This window comes from Pyrus communis, chromosome 3 (assembly GCF_963583255.1).
Source record: "Pyrus communis chromosome 3, drPyrComm1.1, whole genome shotgun sequence".
Classification (NCBI taxonomy): domain Eukaryota; kingdom Viridiplantae; phylum Streptophyta; class Magnoliopsida; order Rosales; family Rosaceae; genus Pyrus; species Pyrus communis.
The window spans coordinates 11731729-11756728 of NC_084805.1; the positions used below are offsets into that span (position 1 = coordinate 11731729).

Below are 25000 nucleotides of genomic sequence, written 5' to 3' on the forward strand. Positions count from 1 at the left end.
TCATATCCAAGTGAAACAAACTCAAGGAATAGGTAGATGAATGAGTACAAGCTAACTTGACAAACATGGACTTAGTTAAGCAATGGTGAAAACGAATCCCTAGCTTCATTTCCATTGATACTATCCTATTACATTAGTTGTTGATTCATTTACTTGTGTTTACTTCATTTTCTCATGCTTTCAAGTTACAACAACAAATCTGTCTATTTAGACTAGTTTGATTCATTTCCAAATCTGCCTAGTTTGTTTAGTTTGATTCATTTTATAGAGTTCTTGCAAACAAGTAGTTACATAGGTCCAATTAGTCCCTGTGGATTCGACACCCTTACTTATGCCATTATACTAAATATATTCTAGCATTAAGAAGGGAATATTACATCAACAAAAATGGCGCCGTTGCCGGGGATTAGAAAATTTGCTAATCCCTTGGATTGTTTTATTTTTGTTTGTTTTTATTCCAGATTCTTAATCTTGTTTTGTTTCTTGTTTTAGGTACTAGTTTATGACTCGGAGTTCTCATCCGATTCGTGAACATATTCTGGAGAGATTGGGTTCTTCGTTCGGCTGCAAGACGTAAAAGAAAGCGCTACTTGGGAGGCAACCCAATGCACTGAAAAAAAAAAAAAGAGATGTTCATTTATTAAATAAAATACTAAACATGGAGAAAGGTGGTGCTTCACAAAGGTTGTTTACGTGAAGCCCCACTACGAGGCGTCGAAGCAGAAGGCTTTGAAGCAGAAGGCTTTGAAGCAGAAGGAATCGGAGCGGAAGGCATCGAAGCGGAAGGCATCGGAGCGGGAGGCATCGGAGCGGGAGGCATCGGAGCTAAAGCATTCCAGGCCTCAATACTTGGCCAAGCGCTGGATGAGCCAGGAAAAAGGTGCCTCTGGAGGAAAGACGAAAACCTTTGACGGTCACTGTGAATCTGACCTTCAGACTCTTGCAGCTCATCAAGCTTCCTCTTCATGCCCGTCGAATAGTTGTTGGCAAGCACGTGCAAACTTCTATTCTTGTACTTAAGCTGCTGGATCTCCTGCTTGAGACTTTCCACCTCTGCCATCAATGATTCCACATGACGGGAGCGGGCAAGCAGGCGTTGGCCCATGTTGGACACAGAACTCGCACACTGAACACTAAGTGCGAGGGACTCTTGAACGGCCAACTCATCGGACCGTCCTGACAGCAGCCTACTATCTTTTGGAGTGAGGAGGTTCCTAGCTACTATTGTAGCTGTTGTGGCGTCCTGCATCACGGAGTCTTCACCTGTGAGAGGACCGTTAGAAGATAAGAAAGAAGGGCGCCATACGTTACCTTGACGCGGCGCGCCCGTATCACTGCTAAGGCTCAATTCCAAGCTAAGGTTCGATGAATTTGCCATTTTTCAAAAGTGTTCAAAGAGAAGGGATGGAGTTAAATTTCAAAGGCCCGGAGTCGATTTTCAAGAATGGGAAATCTTCAGAGTGTGTTTGTGTAGACATCGAAATTTCGGTGAAATGAATGTTAACCAATAATTAAAATTTCAACGCTTACGTGTCACATAAATTTTACATGTAGCGTGTGACTCAACGAAAAATCGAAATAAATTGGAAAGGTCATCAAATAGGACACGTGTCAATATCTGGCAGAAATGATTTATTTCATCTGATTATTTAAATCCAAAAATCAAGTTTTGGAATTCTATAAATAGGAGGCCAAGGCATTCATTTAAGAAGGGAGGAAAGAAAGGAAGAAAGAGAGAAAGAAAGGAAGAAAGAAAGAAAGAAAGGAAGAAAGAAAGAAAGAAGGGAATTTACATCACACCAAAACCTTGAAGCCTTGAAACTCTAAAGCTCTCAAGCAAATCCCGAAGGATCAAGAAAACACTCTTCGTTCTTCGTCAAACCCTCATTCAAGGTCAAGCCCCAACGGCCCTTGAAGAACTTCCGCCGACTCAAGATCAAGCCCCGACGGCCCCTTGAAGAAAGTGTTCATCATCCGTTCGTCCTAAGATCAAGCCCCAACGGCCCTTTGGATCAACAACCTCAACAAATCCACACATCCAATCAGTCTTCAAGATTAGGCCCAAAAGCCCTTGAAGATCCGCTCATCCATCAACCCTCAAGATCAAGCCCCGACGGCCTCTTGAAGAAATCCATACACTCAGTCTTCAAGATTAGGCCCAAAAGCCCTTGAAGATCCGCTCATCCATCAACCCTCAAGATCAAGCTCCGACGGCCCCCTTGAAGAAATCCATACACCCAGTATTCAAGATCAAGCTCAAAAGCCCTCGAAGATCCGTTCATCAACTGTTCATCCCTAGATCAAGCCCCGACGGCCCTTTGGATCAACAGCTCATCCACAAACCTACACCCTACGAAGATAGAATCAGAGGATCAAATTACAAAGAGATTGTAACCCCAAAATCATTAAACACAAAAATATATTTTGTACGCGTATTCTTGTTTCTTGTTTTCAGGAACTTTTTCGTGTTTACAAATTTGGCACGCCCAGTGGGACAATCTCTACCTCTCATCTCTGTCTCCGTTCAAGATATTCAAGCACAGTCCATGGCTTCAAACAAAGAACAAGTCATGACTATCGGCACTACCTCCATTGAAAGACAGCTGGTTCAGATGAAGGAAACAATTGCAAGGCTGATAAAGACTGCAGAGGAGAAAAACTTGCAAACCGCCGGACTCATCAACCGTCTGGAGGCACAGCATGGCGTCAAAGTGAAACCAAGCTCTCTTCCAACTAAGAGGACCGAAGAAGGCTTCAACCCAAATGCCTACGAACTCATGTCAAAGGCTAGGCATGACTTTGCTTCCTCTTCAAATCTTGGAAAGAAGGTTTCAAACACCGTCAACGACAAAGATCGCGACCTCACCGAGACTCAAAAGAAGTTGAAAGAGCATGATTATGGAGTTGACAACAACAAGGCTGAACTTGGCTTCACACCAAATGCACCCGTGAAGATTTCAAGCAAAGTGAAGAAAGCTAGCGCTCAACACATCAGCGTGAGCATTGAACAAAACCAAGAAGAGCCTAAACCCTCCCCTCGGATGTCGGTCTTCAATAGGATGAGCCATTCAAGCTCCAGAACTTCAGTGCTTAATCGCATTGGTGGTCAAGACCGAACCTCTGTCTTCAAGAGGCTTAACGCGCCGACATCCCAAAGCTCTGTTTTTGAAAGGTTGTTAAAGCCTAAGAAACAAAGCAACACAGCTATCTCTCCTCTGCAACGATCAGCTTCAGAAATATTTGAAGATAATGGTAAGCCTTTTGGAAAGAGGAAGACAACCCCAAAGGGAGAAAAGCTCGATGGGTTAGGAGAAAAAGACGACGCTCGAAGCTTGATTCCTTCAAGGATGGAGCGCCAAGCAATCCTAGAGGTTGACACAAAAGGACCACTGAAGGTAAGGAGGCGCATCATCGTCCACACTGGCAAATCTTCATGCCAACAAACTCAAGAGAACGGCACTGAAGAGGAGATCCAAGATGTTTTCTACATCACGGTTCAAGAAGGTAAAGAAGACGAAAGCCCGAAGAAATACTCAGAGTCCCTACTCTTCGACCCTGATCCAAGCGGCAGTACAACCATGCAAGTCATGACCACTGGAGCAACTTCAATCGAGGAGCAGCTAGCTCAGATGAATGAAGTAATCGCAAAGCTCACACGGACTGTGGAAGAGAAGGACTTGCAGATTGCCGCACTTGTCAACCAACTAGATGCGCTGCCCGACGTGAAAGTCGACCCAAATATTGGCCTATTAAAGAAAGAAGACGACGAAGAAGAGGAGCCACCAGTGGAGAAAGTTGAAGAGAAGCCGAAGCTAGACCAAACAATGACATCCATGGGATCTCTCTCTATCCAGCAGCTACAGGAGATGATTGCAAGCACTATCAAGACACAGTACGAAGGAAGCTCGCACGACTCCGTACTGTACTCAAAGCCTTACTCCAAGAAGATTGATGCTTTGAAGATGCCAAGGGGTTATCAACCCCCAAAATTCATGCAGTTCGATGGAAAAGGCAACCCGAAGCAACATGTCGCCCATTTCATTGAAACTTGCAACAATGCTGGGACAGAGGGAGACTACCTCGTCAAACAGTTCGTGCGTTCGCTGAAGAGTAACGCTTTTGACTGGTACACCGACCTCGAACCCGAGTCTATCAACAGTTGGGACCAGCTAGAAAGGGAATTCCTCAACCGTTTCTACAGCACTCGTCGTACTGTAAGCATGCTAGAGCTGACCAGTACGAAACAGTGGAGAGATGAACCTGTCATCGACTACATAAATAGATGGCGTTCATTAAGCCTGGATTGCAAAGATCGGCTTTCTGAAACCTCCGCCATCGAGATGTGCGTTCAAGGCATGCAGTGGGGACTACACTACATCCTTCAAGGCATCAAACCACGAACATTTGAGGAGTTAGCCACCCGCGCCCATGATATGGAGTTAAGCATCACCCGTCATGGGAAGAAAGAACAGATCACCGACTACAAGAATGACAAAGTTTTGGGGCCCAAGGTGGATAAGGCTGCGTGGAAACCCACCAAGGAAGCAATGACGGTCAACACAACTCCAGTCAAAACCCATACACGAGGCAAGGCGATTCAAACCGAAGCTTTTCGTGATCAAGAGATACGTAGACGCACTTTGAAGGAGCTTGAGGAGAAGACTTATCCATTCCCCGACTCTGACGTGGTTGCCATGTTAGATGACTTGCTTGACAAAAAGGTGATCGACCTACCTGAGTGCAAACGGCCGGAAGAGATGAACCGTACTGACAGTCCAAGGTATTGTAAATTCCACCGCTTCATTGGTCATCCGACGGAAAAGTGCTTTGTGCTAAAAGATCTCATCATGAAGTTGGCTCAGAAAGGGATCATCGAGCTAGATCTTAATGATGTGGTGAAATCAAACTACACCTCCGTCACTTCTGGCTCTTTGAACTCAAAATCTTCACCTCAACCGCTGGGGGCATGCTCCAAAACCATGTCAGTCAAGTCAAGTGAAGTTGAAGGATGGACTTATGTCACTCCAAAGAAAATGCACAAGAAACATAGGTTTCCTCCACAAGTTCACCAAACGGAAAGGGGGCAAATCAGCTACCGTCAACCTTCAAAGCTACATGAAAATGTTGAGGATGACGAAATTATGACACAAAGATCGTCTGTTGCCATTACGATGCGCGATTTCTTCCCAAAAGACTTCTTCAATCACTCAGTCAAGACTCCTTGCTATGAAGATCGCAAGGAATGCCTCTCTAAGATCGTTTGACAAATTCAAAAAAAAAAAAAGCTCCTCGTTCGCACGAGCCTAAAAGGCGACAACAAACGCTCCTTGCCTGCATGAGCTGAAAATGCAAACGGCACCAAGACGCTCCTCGTTCGCACGAGCCTAAAAGGCGACAACCAAAGCTCCTTGTCCGCACGAGCATAAAAGGCGACACCAAAAGCTCATTGTCTGCATGAGCTGAAACTGCAAACGGCACCAAACGCTCCTGGCCCGCAAGAGCATAAACTGTGTACGGCAAAATCATCATCAAAACCATCACTCATTTGAACTACGTCATGACTTGATCCCTCCTCAACCAAGGGTACGTAGGCAACTTGAAACTTCAAAACTTCAAGTACAGTCACATCATCAAAAAAAAAATTTGGAGAATAAAGAGCAAATTCAGGAATGCAAACACTTTATTTCTTTAAAGGAATGATTTGGTTACAAAGCCGTATTACAAGGGTGAGCATCACACCAACGTCACCACCGAGGGAAAACCGTGACCAAAAGGCACTACACAACGAAATCCCGCTACAGTCTTCTGCACAGCACCACACGGTAAGAAGTGACGTACTGCAACAAGTGTCGGCAAAGAACACGGTTGTACCCACGTCCTGCTCACTCCGTCACCAATTGTGAACATGGGTAATCCGTCAAAACATCAAAGAAATCCATGAATGCAGTGAGCACCTGTAAAAAAAAAAAAAAAAAAAAAAAAAAAAAAAAAAAAAAAAAAAAAAAAAAAAACAAAAGGGTTTTATTAAATGTTTGACTATTGAAAGTCAATTTCATTACATTAAAAAATAATAATAAAAAATAAATAAGGGTTTTTATTAAAGACTTACAAATAAAAGTCAATTTTATTACAAGGAAAAAAAAATATTACTTTGTATTAAAAAAAAAATAAAAAAATAAAAAAATAAAAAAAGAAGATAAAATAAAATAAAAAATGTGTATATGTGTTATGTATGTGTCCCTCGCATGAGGCCCATCCGCACACAAGCCCCAGCTAAGGAACACGACCCAATAGCTAGGCCCACATGTTGCACACCAAGTTCCAAATCCCTGCTCCCCTCCTGTAATGGCGAAAAAGAGAAAGCTCAGCTCTATCGACCCCTGGCGACCTTTCCCTGCCCCTGCTCAAAAGCAAGACAATTCCAAATCGAAGAGCTATGTGGTAGAGGAGAATGACGGCGACATGACGGATACTGAAGCTGCTCAAGTCCATGTCGAAAAATGAGATAATTGAATCTGATATCGAGCTCTCGGATCTCCAATGACTTCCAAGGACACGCTGAAATCGAGGGAGGTCTCCACCATGATCAAAATGGGCTTCATCTTCAATCGAACTTTCTCTTTCTTGCCGTCAAGATTTCTCTCCAAGCACTCATTCCCCTGCTCGCTGATCCTCTACTTCAACAACTCCATCTTCTTCGTCTCTGCTGTTGACGTCGACAAGCTTCTCCAGCGCGGCGATTCGTCGAACACTAGCAGCTACCGATTCGATATCTGGCATCAAGCCCATCAGAGCATCGTGCAAGTCGAGAATCTTGAAGAGCTTCTCGGGCGACCTCCGGCTGATGCTGATGGCCTCGGCGAAGTTGAAGAGCTAAATCGCGGGGCCCTTGACTGTCTCCATAAAGCAAGCGTCGTCAATGGTGGTGCCGATGCCATTGAAGATTTGCTCGCAGAGCTTCTTCTCGGAGGCGAAGACGGTCCTCACGCAGGCCTTGGCGGCGCGTATCCACCGTCGGATCTTGGTTTCCAGCTGCTCCCACTGCAGCCTCTGAACGTCTCCGATGCTCAGCTTCTCAATCCCCAGCGAGGACCTCGACTCCTTAATCTCCCTCACCACCGACGAGGACCTCGACAACATGATCGACGAGTACGACCGCACGGCCAATCACAGCGACGTCCTCTGTCCTAAAACCCTAACCCCCTTTGATTCGAAGCAAATCGTCGTCGCTGCCAAATTCTTCAATAAAGAACAACGAAGATCTCCAATCGCAATCGACGAAGAAAACCAGAGAGTTGCCGAATCTGTCAGAGTGTCATTGTTGCCACCTGAGAGTCGACATTGCCAACGCCAGCGCCAAGAGCAAGCTTCAGATCCTCTACAGCGAGTGGCGCGTCGTCCTCCTCTGCAAGAAATGCCTCACGCGCGTCGAGTCCTCGGAGCTCTGCTCCTACTGCTTCGCCGCCACCTCGCCGTCGCAGGAGGACTCCTTCACTTGCTGCCAGTGTAATCGGAGAGTGCACAGGCGTTGCGATTCCGAGTATCGAGGGATTGCGCTGTTGTCTCAGAATTCTTGCTTGGCGGTGGAGGCTGAGGTTTGTGCCGATTGCTGGCTGCCGGAGTCGCTTGCCGCGGTGCTCCAATTGCAGGCTCCGCACTAGATCAGATAGAACAAGTCGTGGTACCAGATCGAACGGTGGTGCAGGCGGCGGATTTTCACCGGGAACTGTTCCTGGGAAGATCTTGTCCTTCGCTGGCTGTCACATGGACGTCGTCACTGCTAATCCCGATGACTGGGAATTTGATCCATTCTCATTGAGCATTGATGGAGATAAACTTCGTGGCCGTGGAACTACTGATTGCTTGGGTCATGTTGCACTTGTAACGGAGCTCATGAGAAGGCTGGCAGAGACCAAGCCAAAATTGAAGACAACTGTGGTTGCAGTCTTTATAGCAAATGAAGAGAATTTTGCCATTTCAGGAGTTGGTGTGGATGCGCTCGTAAAGGATGGGCTACTCAGTAGGCTAAAGGATTGTCCTCTGTTTTGGATTGACACAGCATCATCAACAACCGCATCGTGCACTCTCATCTCGACCGACAACAATAGGGAGTAGCAAACTAATGTCCTCGGAGTCTTCACCACCCTGCATTAAAAAGCAATGGTAGAGTCCTCAGCTTCGGAGTGGATGCACCTATTTGTGATTCCATGGCTTCTTCTCTAAATCCTGCAGATAAAAAGGTTCCGAATGGTACTCGAAATGGTTTACATAAAAGCGAAGAACCGAATGTCAATGGCTTCTCTTCGCAAATTCCTTGTCTTCCCGGTGTTCCCTGGCCTTATCCATGGAATGCAGCAATTCCTCCACTTCAGGCTTGACGCCTTGCACTACCTCGAGCTCGTCATTCTGGCCACCATGATCAAAATCAACGAAGAGCTTCATTGACCGCTGTCAAACGACTAGCCGGTCTTCAAGCTCGACGCTTTGCACTGCCTCAAGATCTGGCTGCTTCTGCACCTTCGCCATGGCTGCTGCCTTTGAATGTGATCAACAAAAACAAAGTTTGTCAACTCACATCTGCTTGCCTCTGCTGCTGCCTTTGAATGTGATTGACAAAATCAAAGTTTGTCAACTCACACCCAAAGATCTCCTCCGTCTTCTCTCGGACTCGGCCTGGGTTTTCACCCACGAACTCAGCCTTGCAGATGGCCATATAAAGAGAAAAAAAAAAAAAAAAAAAAAAAAAAAAGTAGCAATGATGATGCTGGGAAGCATCTTTCAAAAGAATAATAAAAAAATTTAAAAGAAAAAAATATATATATATAATAAAAAGAAAGAAAAAAAAAAAACAACAGGTGCTTCTGGCACCATCTGAAATATATATATATATATATATATATATATATAAATAAATGGTGGATCAGTGCCACCGAAAGCAAAGAAAAGTAAAAAAAAAAAAAATAAATAAATAAAATAAAATAAAATAAAATAAAAAAGGAATGATGATGGACGGTGATGTATATGTTTTATCTGTATTTAGCACAATACACTGAATACAATAAAGCATTTCCATTAATCTTCAAGAAATTACAAGTGTGTAAAAAAAAAAAAAAAAAAAAAAAAAAAAAAAAAAAAAAAAAAAGATGGAGCTTTCACAAAGGATGTTCACGTGAAGCCCCATTACTTGGCAAAACTCTAGAAGCGGAAGGCATCGAAGCGGGAGGCGTTGAAGCTAGAGCATTCCAGGCCTCAATACTTGGCCAAACGCTGGAAGACCCAGGAAAAAGGTGCCTCTGGAGGAAAGACGAAAACCTTTGACGGTCACTTTGAATCCGACCTTCAGACTCTTGCAGCTCATCAAGCTTCCTCTTCATGCCCGTCGAATAGTTGTTTGCAAGTACGTGCAAACTTCTATTCTCATACTTCAGCTGCTTGATCTCTTGCTTGAGACTTTCCACCTCTGCCATCAACGATTCAACCTGACGGGAGCGAGCAAGTAGGCGTTGGCCCATGTTGGACACAGAGCCTGCACACTGAACGCTGAGAGCGAGGGACTCTTGAACGGCCAACTCATCGGACCGTCCTGAAAGCAGTCGACTATCTTCAGGAGTGAGGAGGTTCCTAGCTACTATCGTAGCTGTTGTTGCGTCCTTCATCACAGAGTCTTCACCTGTAAGAGGACCGTTAGAAGATAAAAAAGAAGGGCGCCATACATTACCTTGACGGGGCACAACCGGATCGCTGCTGAGACTCAAATCTAAGCAAAGGTTCGATGAGTTAGTCATTTTTTCAAAGGTGTTCAAAGAGAAGGGATATAAAAAAAAAATTTCAAAGGGTCGGAGACAATTTTTCAAGAATGGGCAATCTTCAGAGTGTGAATGTTGGGGTGATCAATACCGCTATAAAAAGCCAAGGCGACACGACCACCGATTCAAAAAATCCGGATTTTCCTGCGTGAAGTTTGGCGACGCGTTCGCTGCTTTTCAGAAAACGCGTTCAACTTTGTCAAAAGATATCTGACAAAGTCGAGAACACGTGGAGGCCATCATCGCAACTACACGTCTTTAGCCGACAAGCGCAAAGTTCGGCGACGCTTTCTCTGCTTTTCAGAAAACGCGTGCAACTTTGTCAAAAGTGGCGCTCGTTCAGAAATCGAAGAGGCGTCGTTCAGAAATCGAAGAGGCGTCGTTCAGATATCGAAGAGACGTTTGTCGACAAAGGTAAAAGAACAAGACCACCACTTGCTATTAAGAAATCCCTATATGTGTCGACCTTCGTCTCTTATGGCAAGGCAGACTTGAAGAAAATGCCCAACTTTTCCTCACCTCTGAAGGCGCACTCCCAGCAAAGCCTCTCGAAATACTCAATTCTTCTTCTTCCCTTGAGAAAACCTATTCAACCTTTGAAGATACCAGATGCCTGGAGTACAGATGACCCAGGAGGAAACAATAGATTGAAGCATGTGTTGATTCATTCACCGCTTCTTCAAAAGCAAAGGTATCTCATATCATCAAGGGCGAAAGCATAGGTATCTCATATCATGCTTTTTCCCTATCTTTTCCTTTGCCCTTGTTCTCACCTGCCAAGACAAGGACAGAGGAAGCAATATGTCGGAACCTCCACTCAAACCAGTTGCCACCAAGGAGTGAAGCACCATTTAAATGCAAAGGTTGCATTCAACTCCTGCATCGGAGGACAAATACTACAAGAGAAGATGCTAAACCTGCATAAGGAAATACCACTTCTGCAAAGGGGAGCAAGTAAGGCAAGTGAAAATGATACATCGAAGCATGTGGAGACAAGCACAACAAATATATGTGTTGATTCATTCGCTGCTTCTTCGAAAGTAAAGGTATCTCATATCATGCTTTTTCCCTGTCTTTTCCTTTGTCCTTGTTCTTACTCGCATGGCAAAGTGAAAGAAGCAATCAGCCGGCACTTGGAGTCAGTCTTCCGATCTGGAACCGACTACCTGGAACCTATTCCTGATTGCTTACCTAGTATTGCTCTCGAGTAGTCATCTTCAACGGTTGATACACTGCCAGAGAAGGGACAAGGAAACTTCAATCTTTCCGATTCGTATTCAATACGATTTGGAAAGATTGAACAAAGAAACAGGTCAGCACCTCCACTTCGTACTTGCCTGCCATATCCTGAAACCGCTCGTAGACCTTCGGGGGGAGACCAAAAGAATCCTGCTGCCCAGTTCAAGAGTAGCACAAAGGAAAATCAACGATGGGAGGAAACCAGAAAATCTTCCAGTCGAACTCAAGATCAAGCCTCAATGGCCCTTGAAGAAATCACAAGTCCGATTCAAAATCAAGTGTTCACCACCCTTGAATCAAATTCAACTCCTGATAAAAGGAGTAAGTTCAAACCTTCGGAGGAGACCAAAAGAATCTTCCAGCCCAGTTCAAGATTAAGCTTGTGGAAAATCAACGATAGGAGGAAACCAGAAAATCTTCCAGTCGAACTCAAGATCAAGCCTCAATGGCCCTTGAAGAAATTTCCAGCTCAATTCAAGATCAAGCCTCGACGGCCCTTGGGTTGACATCTACATTAAGGGACTTCAAAACGCATCTTCTACACGTGACAAGCACATGTCTACGACGCGCCTTGAAGTGGGGGCATTTGTAGACATCGAAATTTCGGTGAAATGAATGTTAACCAATAATTAAAATTTCAACGCTTACGTGTCACATAAATTTTACATGTAGCGTGTGACTCAACGAAAAATCGAAATAAATTGGAAAGGTCATCAAATAGGACACGTGTCAATATCTGGCAGAAATGATTTATTTCATCTGATTATTTAAATCCAAAAATCAAGTTTTGGAATTCTATAAATAGGAGGCCAAGGCATTCATTTAAGAAGGGAGGAAAGAAAGGAAGAAAGAGAGAAAGAAAGGAAGAAAGAAAGAAAGAAAGGAAGAAAGAAAGAAAGAAGGGAATTTACATCACACCAAAACCTTGAAGCCTTGAAACTCTAAAGCTCTCAAGCAAATCCCGAAGGATCAAGAAAACACTCTTCGTTCTTCGTCAAACCCTCATTCAAGGTCAAGCCCCAACGGCCCTTGAAGAACTTCCGCCGACTCAAGATCAAGCCCCGACGGCCCCTTGAAGAAAGTGTTCATCATCCGTTCGTCCTAAGATCAAGCCCCAACGGCCCTTTGGATCAACAACCTCAACAAATCCACACATCCAATCAGTCTTCAAGATTAGGCCCAAAAGCCCTTGAAGATCCGCTCATCCATCAACCCTCAAGATCAAGCCCCGACGGCCTCTTGAAGAAATCCATACACTCAGTCTTCAAGATTAGGCCCAAAAGCCCTTGAAGATCCGCTCATCCATCAACCCTCAAGATCAAGCTCCGACGGCCCCCTTGAAGAAATCCATACACCCAGTATTCAAGATCAAGCTCAAAAGCCCTCGAAGATCCGTTCATCAACTGTTCATCCCTAGATCAAGCCCCGACGGCCCTTTGGATCAACAGCTCATCCACAAACCTACACCCTACGAAGATAGAATCAGAGGATCAAATTACAAAGAGATTGTAACCCCAAAATCATTAAACACAAAAATATATTTTGGTGTGAAGCCAAGTTCAGCCTTGTTGTTGTCAACTCCATAATCATGCTCTTTCAACTTCTTTTGAGTCTCGGTGAGGTCGCGATCTTTGTCGTTGACGGTGTTTGAAACCTTCTTTCCAAGATTTGAAGAGGAAGCAAAGTCATGCCTAGCCTTTGACATGAGTTCGTAGGCATTTGGGTTGAAGCCTTCTTCGGTCCTCTTAGTTGGAAGAGAGCTTGGTTTCACTTTGACGCCATGCTGTGCCTCCAGACGGTTGATGAGTCCGGCGGTTTGCAAGTTTTTCTCCTCTGCAGTCTTTATCAGCCTTGCAATTGTTTCCTTCATCTGAACCAGCTGTCTTTCAATGGAGGTAGTGCCGATAGTCATGACTTGTTCTTTGTTTGAAGCCATGGACTGTGCTTGAATATCTTGAACGGAGACAGAGATGAGAGGTAGAGATTATCCCACCGGGCGTGCCAAATTTGTAAACACGGAAAATTCCTGAAACAAGAGACAAGAATACGCGTACAAAATATATTTTTGTGTTTAATGATTTTGGGGTTACAATCTCTTTGTAATTTGATCCTCTGATTCTATCTTCGTAGGGTGTAGGTTTGTGGATGAGCTGTTGATCCAAAGGGCCGTCGGGGCTTGATCTAGGGATGAACAGTTGATGAACGGATCTTCGAGGGCTTTTGAGCTTGATCTTGAATACTGGGTGTATGGATTTCTTCAAGGGGGCCGTCGGAGCTTGATCTTGAGGGTTGATGGATGAGCGGATCTTCAAGGGCTTTTGGGCCTAATCTTGAAGACTGAGTGTATGGATTTCTTCAAGAGGCCGTCGGGGCTTGATCTTGAGGGTTGATGGATGAGCGGATCTTCAAGGGCTTTTGGGCCTAATCTTGAAGACTGATTGGATGTGTGGATTTGTTGAGGTTGTTGATCCAAAGGGCCGTTGGGGCTTGATCTTAGGACGAACGGATGATGAACACTTTCTTCAAGGGGCCGTCGGGGCTTGATCTTGAGTCGGCGGAAGTTCTTCAAGGGCCGTTGGGGCTTGACCTTGAATGAGGGTTTGACGAAGAACGAAGAGTGTTTTCTTGATCCTTCGGGATTTGCTTGAGAGCTTTAGAGTTTCAAGGCTTCAAGGTTTTGGTGTGATGTAAATTCCCTTCTTTCTTTCTTTCTTCCTTTCTTTCTTTCTTTCTTCCTTTCTTTCTCTCTTTCTTCCTTTCTTTCCTCCCTTCTTAAATGAATGCCTTGGCCTCCTATTTATAGAATTCCAAAACTTGATTTTTGGATTTAAATAATCAGATGAAATAAATCATTTCTGCCAGATATTGACACGTGTCCTATTTGATGACCTTTCCAATTTATTTCGATTTTTCGTTGAGTCACACGCTACATGTAAAATTTATGTGACACGTAAGCGTTGAAATTTTAATTATTGGTTAACATTCATTTCACCGAAATTTCGATGTCTACAGTTTGTTGTGGTGATCGATAGCTCAATAAAAAAGCCAAGGCGACGCGTCCACCAATTCAAAAAGCCGGAATTTCCGGCGTAATTTAGGCAACGCTTTCTCGGCTTTTCAGAAGACGCGTCCAACTTTGTCAAAAGATTTCTTCTTTTCAGACAACACGTGGAGGCCATCACCGCAACTACATATCTTTAGCCGACAAGCGCAAAAGTTCAGCGACGCTTTCTCTGCTTTTCAGAAAACGCGTGCAGCTTTGTCAAAAGAAGCCGCATCTGCACTACCACGTGTCGTTCAGAAAAAGAAAGGGCGTCGTTCAGAAATCGAAGGGGCGCCTGCTCAGAAATCGAAGAGACGTCTTCAAAGATCGAACAGGCGCCACTATTTCAAAAAGCCGGATTTGCGGGATCAAAACGTTTGTCGACAAGGGTAAAAGAAGAGTACCACCACTTGATATTATCTCTATATATGTCGACTTTCGTCTTTTATGGCAAGGCAAACCTGAAGAAAATGGCCAACTCTCCCTCACCTCTGAGGGCGCACTCCCAGCAAAGCCTTTCGAAATACTCAATTATTTCTTCTTCCCCAAAGATGATACCAGATGCCTGGAGTACATATGACCCAGGAGGAAACGGCGGATTGAAGTGTGCTGATTCATTCACCGCTTCTTCAAAAGCAAAGGTATCTCATATCATCAAGGTCAAAAGCAAAAATATCTCATATCATGCTCTTTCCCTGTCTTTTTCTTTGTCCTTGTTCTTACTCGCATGGCAAAGTAAAAGAAGCAATCAGCCGGCACTTGGAGTCAGTCTTCCAATCTGGAGCCAACTGCCTGGAATCTATTCCTGATTGCTTACCTAGCGTTGCTCTCGAGTAGTCATCTTCAACGGTTGATACATTTCCGGAGAAGGGACCACTTCTGCAAAGGGGAGCGAGTAAGGCAAGTGAAAATGATACATTGAAGCATGTGGAGACAAACATAGGCTGAGTTATCCTCCAACCCTTTTCAATACGAATTGGAAAGATTGAACAAAGAAACAGACCAAAGGGGTATGCTCAGACCTTCGGGGAAGACCAAAAGAATTCTCCAGCCCAGTAGCACAAAGGAAAATCAATGATGGGCTGAAACCAGTTCAAGAGTAAGCATGTGGAGTCACTATGATCAAAGCCTCAATGCAATTACCAAGAAGAAGAGGGTTTACACTCCATAACCAGATTTGCGTCCCTAAACTCTTCTCTTTGTTAATTACATTCTGCTATGTTTAGTATGTTTAAATTGTTTTTTGTGTGTTTTCTTATGTTTTGTGTGAACCATATGCTTAAAACATTGAGGATAATGTTTGGTTTAAGTGTGGGGGGGTAACTAAGGATATTTAATGCAAATTCGTGGGATTTTATCACCCACAACTTCAAATGTTGTTCCTTGCTGTTTTAAGGTGTTTTTAAGTTGTTTTAGAGTGTTTTAGTATGTTTTGTTTTTATAACTCCGAAAATCACATAAAAATTTGAAAAACATGTTTTAAAAAGCCTAAAAAAGAGTGTTGTGAGTCGTTTTTGTGTGTTTGTGTCTTAGGGTACCTTCCAACACAATGATAAGGATTTGGTTTGTAATTGCATGACTGTTAAAAAGAGTTATAAACATGGAGAAAAGTTTGATTTACTCTTGGTATATGCTTGGTTATGGTTATAATATATGACTTCACATGCAATCCTAAAAGAAAAATTCGTTTTTGTAACATGCTTGAAGGAAGAAACTCATAATAACACTACATCCCTGTGAGACTCGAGCCATTACTTTCTTTGGAGAGTTATTTTCTGTGATTCTTTGTTTTCTAAAGTTGTTGTATGATCTCATTATTCCTTGCTTGGTTGCTACTTACAATGCAATTGTATCATGATAGAACTAAATGCTAGAACTTATATCCGTTTCATTCAAAGCATGATATTGATTGCATAACATACAATAAGATGAAGTTGTTAGTCAAGCCAAAGCCAAAAAGCCTATCCCTTTTCACATGTATTGTAGGATTACCCCTTTTGAGCCTTTTCAAGCTTATTTTCTTTGTTAACCCCCTTGTTCTTAAAGGATAGTGAAGCATGACTTAGAATGAACTCCTTTTGATCAATATACTGCAGAAAATAAGTGTGGGGGAAGATAATAGGGCACGACCAAAGAATGAAATAAAGAAAAGAAAAAAAAAAAAAAAAAAGGAGTTGAAAAATAAGTGAGAATGATCTTACAAGCATTGGTTATTGAAGGAAGGGTCCAAAAGAGTGAATTTGACCCTAGTTGTTGCATGAATCTTCCCTTGTGTTTAAAAGTTGATTTTTGCCATTAAAAGTGAGTTTAAGTGTCAATTTCAATACTTCGCTTCCTATTACTTTAAGAACCTTTGTTTTACTTTACCTTTCTTTGTTAAACCATTACCCTTAGCCCCGTTACAACCCTCAACTTCTATCTTGATGTTTATGTATTCAATATGTGGAGTTTGGAATTGATATGAGCTTATGGAATCACTGGTTCTCATTCTAAGTAGTAGCATTCCATTCATGAGATCATATTCATGTCATTATCGTAAATCTAGAAAATGCTTTCTTTGATATAACATATGTGAGTGTTAGAATTCATATTTACATCAATCTTCTCACATATAACTAGTATCGGGTGTGTAGTCAGAAAATCTGTGCGAAAAACGAGTGCATATCTTGTAAGGAATTGAGCAAATTCTCTAAGGCATGTTACTACATTCAAAACATGGTTTTAAATGCTTAATTGTGAAATAGTATGTGGTGACTATGATTAAGAATGTACTCAAGTGTGAAGATGACTAAAATCTATGGGACTAATGATTTTTAACTTGTCATGTGCATTGGAAATCCGTGAGACGATTGTTGGAAGGTGTAGGTTGTGTTTTGTTCGTTTTGTCTAGTTTCGTGTTCTCTTGTTGTTTTGTTTTGCTCGAGGACTAGCAAAAGATAAGTGTGGGGGTATTTGATAGGAGCATATTCATGCGACTTAAATGGCTTGGTCTCGTGCATTTACGTTATGTTTCTTTAGTTATTTTAGTCCTTTAAGCTATTTTCGTGTGTTTGTAGGTCCAAAGGGCTAAAGGAGCAAAAAGATGCATTTTGGAGACTTTTGGAGCACTTTTGGGCTAAGGATGGATAACTTATGCTTGGCGCCAAAGTGTTGGACGAAATTGAAGACCAAAGTGTTGGAACCTTGTTCCCTTTAGTTTTAGGACATTTAAACCTTTCCTAATCTCATTCATCCACCACACATTCTAGCCCATTCCTACACATGTGCCATACATCTCCACAATCCCATTCATCAACACATGCATTTACATGCTTTCACATGCATTTTTCACATGCATTCCCTTGCACACTCCAACCATTGTCGTCCACATTCACATCAACACATGCACCACAGAAAACTCCTTTTGTGCCGTGCCTAATTCCATGCATTCCATCCATATTTCAGCCATGCACATTTAATCATTTCACTCCACTTAATGCCATGAGTTTCCATCAGAATTTTCAACCTAATTCACATGCATTTCCAACCTAATCACTCACCCACACAATCTGAAATCATTCAAACAATCACCATCATTGCCGTGCATTCCATTATCTTTCTCCACTTCATCTTTGCAAAAATCCACATGCATCTCAATTAAATAAACCCCATGCTTGCACATTTCCCTTTTGCCATGCACCCATTATTCCAGAAAACCATTCATCCCATCATTCCATGTGATTCCAGCTCATCTTTGTCTATGCCGTGCACTTTAATACCCTTTCCAGATTGTCATTTCAGCCTTTGCAGCCAATACACATGCATGATTCAACCAAAATAGCCAAATGCATGCATACTTCCCTAGTGCTGTGAGTCCACTACCTCAGAAACCCATCAATTCCAGCTCATTTATGCACTTCCATCTCACATGTGCAGATCCAAGATCCAATCTGAATGTTGGCAGCCACATTCCTTCCTATAAAACTAGGCACACTTCACACATCAACATGGACAATTCATTCACAACAGAAATTTGTCCCTTGGGGCCGTGCCCTTCACAAAGTCCATCCATTCCATTCATACACTTCATCCATTGCAGAAATGTAGACCATAAACCCCCCTTTGTGCCGTGACTCTCCCTTACAATCCAAACATCATCCTTCCATTTCCATAATTCCCCAATCCATTCAACACACCAACAACATCCCTTAGACCTTGTGCTACGACGAAGAGGAAGATAAGAGGGCCTAAACGTTCATACAATTCAAGTTTGAGTTGTTGGAATGTTTAGGTGTTTCTTTGATTCTACATCAGTTTTGCTTCAAGGGTTCTTTCTTCTTATTAATTCTATGTTCATTCATGTTTTTATGTTAAATCCTTTGCAAACATGAATTGTAACTAATCCTCCTCTATGGATTTGATGTAGCCTTGCAAAGTTTGCCATGTAGTTAATTCGGAATTCTCATTTAATCTATCTATTTCTTGCTTCATTCTCCGATTTAATTGTGACTTAGTATGTTGATTTTAATGCTTGATCACCATTTGAATTAACCACAGGTTGTTTAGCCAAGATTAAAGCACACATCATGCATAATCTTGGTAGATATGTGAATGAATGAAGGGAATGTTTTGCAAACATCCTGCCGAGTGTTCCCTTTGGTTTTGTGAAAGTTTCTTGTGCACTACATAGTCTTGATTAGGAACCAAAGTTGCACATCACAATTAGGCTCATAATTAGAGACATTTGATCAAATCCACACATCATATGGCTGATCATATCTAAGTGAAACAAACCCAAGAAATAAGTAGAGGGATGAGTATAATCTGACTTAACAAGCATGGACTTGGCTTAGCAATGGTAAAATCGAATCTCTAGCTTCATCTTCATTAGTACTATCTTATTTTATTAGTTGTTGATTCATTTCCTTATGCTTTAATTTACAATCTGTTTGTTTCCAAGTTTCTGTTTTTATTTCAAGTTTCATTCAAAACCAATCCCCCGTTTCTTTTAAAGTGTTAGATTAGTTAGAAATACATTTAGTTTGTGTTTGTAAGTGTTTTGATTCATTTTGTTTCTCAAATTCGTCCAAAGTACTCAAGGTGCTCAAAACTGCCCAGAAAGTGATTTTAAGGCAGTTTTGAGTGTTTTGGTGCTGTTTTGAGTCTTTTGGTTTGTTTTAGTGTTTTAAAGTTTAGTTTTGCATTCTTTGAGTCTAGTATAGTGTTTCATATTGTTAGTTTACGTTTTTGAGTCAAATTCAAGTGGTTAACAATCCCTCCTAATCCCCGGTCTAGAACGATCCCTACTTATACATATACTACAATTTGACGAAAAGAGGGTTTAATTTGTGTGCGGATAAATCTCGCATCAAATTTTGGCGCCGTTGCCGGGGACTGATTTCAGTCCCTTGTAATTGCTTGTTTGCTTGTTTGCTATTTTGATTAGTGTCAAGGTTCATAACTTGTCGATTTGATAATTGGAAGTTGATTTAAGTTACATACATTTCAGGTGTGGAAAAGAATCCCTTAGCCATTCCATTATCCATTGGTTTACATCAACTTGCTTTACAATCTGCTTTTGTTATAATCTGACCATTTAATTGCATTTCGTCCAAATACAATTTCCCCCATATTTTGTTAGGTTTTAGGCTTAGAATCTGTCTTATCTTGTGTTTTGAAGCATTTTGAGTCAAGCTCAAACCTAATTTTCGTCCAAAATTGAGTTTAGTGTCAAAACTGCCCAATTTGTGTTTTTAGGCAGTTTTGAGAGTTTTTAGCTTGTTTTGAGTCTTGTGAATCTGTTTTGAGTCCTTTGAGTCTTTGTTTTGTCCAAATTAGTTAGAAAGTGTTTTGATTTGTGTTTATAAGTGTTTTGATTCAAGTTTCCATCCAATTTCGTCCAAATTAGTGTAGGTGCTCAAAACTGCCCAGAAAGTGGTTTTTAGGCAATTTTGAGTCTTCTAGTTGCTGTTTTGGGTTTTAGGATTGTTTAAGTGTTCTAAGAGTTTAGTTCCATATCCCTTGAGTCTTTTCAAACGTTTTTAAGTTTATTTTTGTTCTTTTCATTGTTGTTTGCTTCTTGATTTTCATTCACACTTGTGTTACTTTGTTTCAGGTAGTATATGTCAAATAAACTTGTTGAGTTAGGCCAAAGAATTGAAAGATTAAAGGGCCACACTTTGGACAACTTTGTGCCATCACGTTCATCCTTTAACCGTGAGGAAGAGGAAGGGAATTCACCTAGTTCAACAAGTAAAGAATCTGAGCAATTTGATTGGGCAAGAGAGGAAGAGATGGCGGGCAACGAAGATGAACTTCGAGCTTTGGAGGACTTTGCTCAACCAATCATACCAAATTCACCTTCATGCATCTTGCTGCCCACAGAAGCTAGAAACTATGATCTCAAATCTTCACATTTCCATATGTTTCCTTCATTTTATGGCTTACCCAATGAAGACCCTTTAGCTCATATTAAAGAATTTTACAATGTTGTGAGTGGTTTACCTTTGCAGGGAGTGAGTGAAGCGAACTTGAGGATGAGAGTGTTTCCTTACACCTTGAAAGATAAGGCCAAGAGTTGGTTGATGACTCTAACACCAGGTTCCCTCACTACATGGGATGCCGTGGCTAAGAAGTTCTTGGAGAAGTTCTTTTCCACTCAAAAGACAGCCACATTAAGGGGACAAATCTTCAACTTCAAACAAGATGATGGTGAACCTTTCAATGAGTGTTGGGAGCGTTTTAAAGGCCTCTTGATACAATGTCCACACCATGGGTTACCTTTTCATTTACAAATGCAAATTTTCTATGATGGACTAACCCAAAATTGTCAATCAACTGTGGATAATGCAGCAGGTGGAGCATTGAAGAAAAAGAATGCTCAAGAGTCATATAACATTTATGAGATGTTGGGGTCTAATGCTCAACACAAAGATTTAAGGGGTAAGAAAGTTGGAGTTTATGAAACAAGTTCTAACCATGAGCTTTTGTTGCAGGTAGCTAACCTAGAAAGGAAGCTTGAATCTGTGCTCAACATGGTGCCAAAAGCTAATGAAGTGTGTGCCATTTGCAACATACCAAGCCATCCTACTCACCAATGTCCATCTAGGGAAGCTTACCCCGAGTATGTTCAAGAACAAGTGAACCTCATGAATTCTTACAACCAAAGGCCAAGGAATGATATGTATTCCAATACATATAACCCGAGTTGGAGAGATCATCCCAACTTTTCATGGAAGAACAACAATCCAATCCAAAATTTCCAACCAAAACCTGCCACTACCCTTGAGGACACGGTTAAATTGTTAGCCCAAAACACCTTGCAATTCCAACATTCCACCAATAGCGCACTCCAACAACATTCAGCCGCCCTAACCAAAATGGAGACACAATTGGGGCAGATTGTAGATGCCTTGAACCAAAGAGAGGTTGGGAAGTTTCCAAGCCAACCCGTGATACTCCAAAGGAACCAAGAGCAAGCCAAAGCAATCACTACACTTAGAAGTGGTAAGGTTATTGATAATAGAGTTGGCAATGAAGTTACTAATGAATATGATCATGTGAATGCAGGTGTCACTCAAGGAGACAATGAGAAATCAATTGAGGAACCAAGCCATGCCACTTCCTCACTAGAAGCACCAAATCTTCACAAGGCCGAGAAACCATACACTCCACCAATACCATTCCCTGGAAGACTTGCCAAGAGCAAGCAGGATAAGTCATTCAAAGAAATTTTTGATATACTAAGCAAAGTGAATGTTAACTTACCTTTGCTTGATGTCATTAGGAACATGCCGGCATATGGGAAGTTCTTCAAGGAGTTAAACAGTTACAAAAGGAAGTATGGACCACATGAGAAGGTTGTGGTGTCTGAAAATGTGAGTGCAGTTGTGCAAAGAAAACTTCCACCAAAGCTCAAGGATCCAGGAAGTTTCTCTATCAACATCACCATAGGGGATAAGAAAGTAGAGAAGGCAATGCTTGATTTGGGTGCTAGCATCAACTTAATGCCTTATTCAGTGTACCTTCAACTAGGTTTGGGAGATTTGAAAGCCACCACCATTTCATTACAACTTGCAGACAGATCCGTGAAATATCCAAGAGGTATAGTAGAAGATATTCTAGTTCAAGTTGATAAACTAATCTTGCCTGCAGATTTTGTAGTGTTGGACATGGAAGAAGCTCCTATACATGATCGTGAGTTGCCAATATTGCTTGGGAGACCTTTCATGGCCACGGCCAAGACCATCATTGATGTGCAAAATGGACTCCTCACTATGACAGTGTTAGGAGAGACAATTCAATTCAAAGTGTTTGAATCTCTTTCTCATCATTCGTCATCTCTTGATTGTTATGCCATTGATGTGCTTGATTCACTTGTATTCTCTAAGTTCTTGCAGACACAATCGAATGAACCATTGCAAACTGTTTTGAGTCAATCTCAAGATGAGTTTGATGAGGAAGATGCACTCATGGAAGAAGTAGCTGCTTTGGAAGCATTAGCATTGTATCCTTTCAATGCTTCACCTCGTTTTGAGCCTTTAGAATCATCAATGTCACATCTAACTCCTTCTACTGTTAAAGCACCAAAACTTGAACTTAAACCACTTCCACCACATCTAAAATATGCATATCTAGCTGAATTTGAAACTCTTCCAATTATCATCGCTTCTGATCTCAGCCCAAATGAAGAAGATAAACTAATTAGGGTGTTAAAAGAGTTCAAATCTGTTTTTGGTTGGTCTATTGCAGATATCAAGGGAATAAGCCCTACCATGTGCATGCATAGGATCCTTTTGGAGGAAGGAGCAAAAACAAGCCGTGAGCCACAAAGAAGACTCAATCCACACATGAAGGAAGTTGTTAGGAATGAGGTGTTGAAATTGTTAGATGTGGGGATCATATATCCCATTTCTGATAGCAAATGGGTGAGTGCTATTCAGGTGGTGCCTAAGAAGGTGGGAATCACTGTGATAAGGAATGAAAACAATGAGCTTGTGCCCACAAAGCCCACGACCAGTTGGCGTGTTTGCACCGATTACAGGAAGTTGAATTCTAGCACTAGAAAAGATTACTTTCCTATGCCTTTCATAGATCAAATGCTTGAGAGATTGGTGGGTTACTCACACTATTGTTTTCTTGATGGTTACTCAGGTTACAATCAAATTGCAATCGCTCCGGAGGATCAAGAGAAAACAACCTTTATTTGCCCCTTTGGCACATTTGCATACAGGAGAATGCCTTTTGGACTATGCAATGCTCCAACAACATTCCAAAGATGTATGTTGGCCATCTTCTCTGACATGGTAGAAAGGTTCATTGAGGTATTTATGGATGACTTCTCAGTGTTTGGTTCCTCTTTTGATGAATGTCTTAACCATCTATCGTTAGTACTTCAAAGATGTCAGGAAACAAATTTGGTTCTCAATTGGGAAAAGTGCCAATTTATGGTGAAACAAGGAATTGTGTTGGGGCATGTAATCTCTAGCAAAGGAATGGAGGTAGACAAAGCCAAAATTGACGTCATCACCAATATGGTAGCCCCCACCACTGTGAAGGGAGTAAGAAGTTTTTTGGGCCATGCAGGTTTTTATCGTCGTTTCATTAAGAACTTTTCAATGATCACTCGTCCATTATGCAATCTGCTAGCTAAAGATGTTGTATTTCATTTTGATAAGGCTTGTATGGATGCATTCAATACTTTGAAAAATGAACTAACCTCGGCCCCTATTATTATGGCACCTGATTGGTCATTACCTTTTGAATTAATGTGTGATGCCTCTGACTATGCTATTGGTGCAGTTTTAGGGCAAAGGGTGAACAAGCTTCCACATGTGATCTACTATGCAAGCCGGACTCTGCATGATGCTCAACTTAACTATTCCACAACTGAAAAGGAGTTGCTTGCTGTTGTTTTTGCCTTAGAAAAGTTTAGGTCATATCTTGTGGGATCTAAAGTTATTGTGTTTTCTGATCATGCAGCCATTAGGTATTTGATGACAAAGAAAGATGCTAAACCACGCTTGATTAGATGGATACTCTTACTACAAGAGTTTGACTTGGAAATTCGAGATAAGAAGGGCAGTGATAATGTTGTGGCTGACCATTTGTCCAGGCTTAATGAAAACCATGGAGTTGGACAACCTTTGCCCCTAAATGAATCATTTCCAGATGAACAACTCTTTGTTGTTCAAGAAAAAGAACCATGGTATGCAGATTTTGTTAATTATCTTGCTTGTGGTATAATGAGAAATGACCTTTCTTTTCAGGAAAGAAAGAAGTTCCTTGCCATGGTAAAGCACTACGTTTGGGACGAACCATATTTGTTTAAATACTGCCCTGATCAAATCATTAGGAGATGTGTCCCAGAGAGTGAGCAACAAAGCATCCTAACATTTAGCCACACATTGGCATGTGGAGGCCATTTTGGTGCCAAAAAGACGTCTCTAAAGGTTTTACAATCTGGTTTCTTTTGGCCTACTTTATTCAAAGATGTTTTTAATTTTTGTTCTAAGTGTGATAGGTGCCAGAAAATGGGGAACATTAGCCGAAGAAATGAGATGCCATTGAACAACATTTTGGTGGTGGAGCTCTTTGATGTTTGGGGAATTGACTTCATGGGACCATTTCCATCCTCCTTTGGCTACTTATACATATTAGTGGCAGTGGATTACGTATCCAAATGGGTTGAAGCCATTGCTACAAGAACTAATGATCATAAGGTTGTGTTGAATTTTCTTAAAGATGTGATTTTTTGTAGGTTTGGAACCCCAAGAGCTATTATTAGTGATGGTGGCAGCCATTTCTGCAACAAACCCTTTGAATCCTTGATGAAGAAGTACAATATCAACCATAAAGTGGCAACCCCGTACCATCCTCAAACCTCAGGACAAGTGGAGATTAGCAATAGGGAGATCAAGAACATCTTGATGAA

The 25000-nt window shown here is 41.8% G+C and overlaps 1 non-coding gene across 1 annotated transcript; it reads right to left on the minus strand.

Annotated features, from left to right (window-relative positions):
• Positions 1-20734: 20734 nt before the first annotated feature.
• On the minus strand, positions 20735-20845 carry LOC137730371 (small nucleolar RNA R71). Its single transcript, XR_011068132.1, has one exon. It is a non-coding gene; the product is annotated as a small nucleolar RNA R71 (small nucleolar RNA).
• Positions 20846-25000: the final 4155 nt, after the last annotated feature.